The following is a 3,062-nucleotide window of genomic DNA, read 5'->3' on the forward strand; positions in this document are numbered from 1 at the left end:
CTTGTTCTCCCTTGATTGAAACTGCTATAATGGAAAGGCTACCCTTTTAACAGATTCTGATCAATGAAGTATAGGCTGAAGTCTCTCAGCAGGGCACCCATTCCTAAATAAAGGGAATAAAGTTTGACTAAGAAAAAGTCCTTCAGAATATACAGTTGTCCCTTGGTATCTGTCAGCAATTGGCTCCAGGATCCCCTACAGATACCAAAATCCACAGATGCTTAAGTCTCTTATATAAAATGGTATAGTATTTGCACATAACCTACAAACATCCTCCTGTATAATTTAAATCTTCTCTAGATTACGTATAATACCTCATACAGCATAAGTGCTATGTAAATAGTTGTTATACTGTGTTGTTTAGGGAATAATGACAAGAAAAAAATTCTATACATGTTCAGTACAGATGCAACTATCTATTTTTTCGAGTATTTTCAATCCTTGGTTGAATCCATGAACATGGAACCCATGGATACTGATATGATTTGGCTCTGTGTCCCCACCCAAATCTCATCTAGTGGTTCCCATAATTCCCATGTGTTGTTGGAGATTATCTCATCTAGTAGCTCCCATAATTCCCTGTTGGAGATATCTCATCTAGTAGCTCCCATAATTCCCTGTAGGAGATAACTGAATCATGGGGGCGGGTCTTTCCCTTGCTGTTCTCATGATAGTGAGTAAGTTTCACAAGATCTGATGGTTTAAAAATGGGAGTTATAGGCATGGTAGCTCATGCCTATAATCCCAGCACTTTGGGAGGCCAAGGTGGGCAGATCATTTGAGGTCAGGAGTTTGAGACCAGCCTGGCCAACATGGCAAAACCTGGTCTCTACTAAAAGTACAAAAAAGTTAGCCAGGCATGGTGGCGCATGCCTGTAGTCCCAGCTACTTGAGGGGCTGAGGCGGGAGAATCACTTGAATCTTGAAGGGGGAGGTTGCAGTGAGCTGAGATTGTGCCGCTGCACTCTAACCTGGGTGACAGAGTAAGACTCCATCTCAAAAATAATAATAATAAATGAATAAAAATGGGCATTTCCCTGCACAAACTCTTCTTCTCTTGTCTGCTGCCATATGAGAGGTGGCTTTCACCTTCCATCACGATTGTGAGGCCTCCCCAACCACATGAAACTGTAAGTCCAATAAACCTCTTTCTTTTGTAAATTGCCCAGTCTTGGGTATGTCTTTATCAGCAGCGTGAAAACGGACTAATACAGATACGAAGGGCCGGCTATATATATTTTTTCTCCTAGGCCTCTCCCCCATCACCTCCCTTACCACTTTCTAGCTAATTTTCATTACTCTTTCAGAAGTTTCAACTTCAAGAGTCCTGTACTAGGTCAGGTGCCTGTGTTGCATACTTGCATAGCTCCACATACTTCCCCTTTATAATATTTATCAAAATTATAATTATATAATGACACACTTAGTTGTTTAAAGCCTGCCTATATTGCAATGTAAACTCCACCTGTCTAATTTACTACTATATTCCAAACACTAATTACAGTCCCATGCACCTGGGAAGCACTCCATAAACATCTGAATGAATAAATTTGCAAAAGATTACCAAATAAAGCACAGTTACCAAGTATATATAAGTTAAGCAATACTTCCACTCTTATCCTTAGGCCCCACCCATGCTAATCGGTCATATTCTCACTTCCTTGCTATGTACAAAATTCTCAAACATTTGAGAAAAGTCAACAGTACAAAAGAAAGAAATTATGACTGACAAAGAATTCAAGAGAATGAATTGGAAAAAATTCAATTAAAATAAAACATCCGTATCTAAGAATAAGGCTGAATAGGTTAATTGAGCCACTCCTCAAACTGAAAATGCTGGATAAAAAAATTTAAAAGTATATATGCTTAAAGAATCAAAGAACTGGGACAACTCTCAAGAATCACTGGGATAAAATCTAAGTGAAAGCATGCATCCAAAATGGTACACAGAACACTGAAATCTTGTGTCCTATGTGCATGTGACAAACCAAGTAGTGTGACTTTGATTCCCATGGCTTCCCAAAGCCGGGGAGACAGAAGTCAAAGCTCAATGTCACCTAAGGGAGACCCTCTTCTCCCCAAAACTGGGATCCCACTCTACCTCGCAACCCCCAAGTCTGCAAAAGAAGGGTACTCTGAGGCTGGTAGAGAGGGAACCTGAGGAGTGGAGGAGGATATGAGAAATTATAAACAAAAGCCAGTCCCCAAGGGACTAAATGGGGGAGGGAAAAGGGGGAAGGGAAAGGGAAGGAAGGGGGAAAGAGAAAGAAAGGAGGAGTTAGGTAAGAGTGTGTCCTTGTTCAGGGAAAACACATACTAGAAATACATTCAGATGGATGGGCATGATATCTGTATCTTACTCTCAAATGGTTCAGAAAAAGGCTAATGGTAGTTGCTAAACATGTGTTGACAGAGAGTGCAAATATGGTGAAATATTAATAGCTGGGAACCAAGAAAGTTCTTTTTCTACACTTATAACTTTTCTATAAAGTTGAAAGTATTTCAAAATAAATTATAAGAATACTAAATTAAGACAAAAGTCAAATGATTATAAAAAAATGTCTTCAAGAAGAATAATTCTCAATATATTAATTATATGATTAGTAGCCTTAATAGGGACAGTCTTAATCTGATGATAAGATCCAGGTATATTTTTCCTGACATTAATAAACAAGAAAAGTAACGGGAAAACAAAACCCATGAGCTTCACAATAAAAAGAAATTAAAAAGCAAAATAAACTATGGCATAATTCTAGGTAAATGAAGGAATTTAAGGGGAATCAGTTTTATCTCTGTTTAGAAAATGAACCTTTGCCTATCACAGGTTTAGTGATCTTGGATTACAGAAAAGATATCATACTCTCATACTAATTAGATCTTCAGTAAATATTTCCAAAAATGTAATATTTTAACTTTATTAGTGTCAGATTTTAAGTCAATTCTAAAAACAAGGCAGAAAAGGCTATAATTTAATAGAATGTAATATGCTTTAGGGCTAACAGATACTACTTAAAGTGGATAGATCACTAAAAGACTTAGCATTTTTTTTTTTTTTTTTTTTT

This window comes from Rhinopithecus bieti, unplaced genomic scaffold (genome assembly GCF_001698545.2).
Source record: "Rhinopithecus bieti isolate Rb0 unplaced genomic scaffold, ASM169854v2 scaffold_64276, whole genome shotgun sequence".
Taxonomy (NCBI): Eukaryota; Metazoa; Chordata; class Mammalia; order Primates; family Cercopithecidae; genus Rhinopithecus; species Rhinopithecus bieti.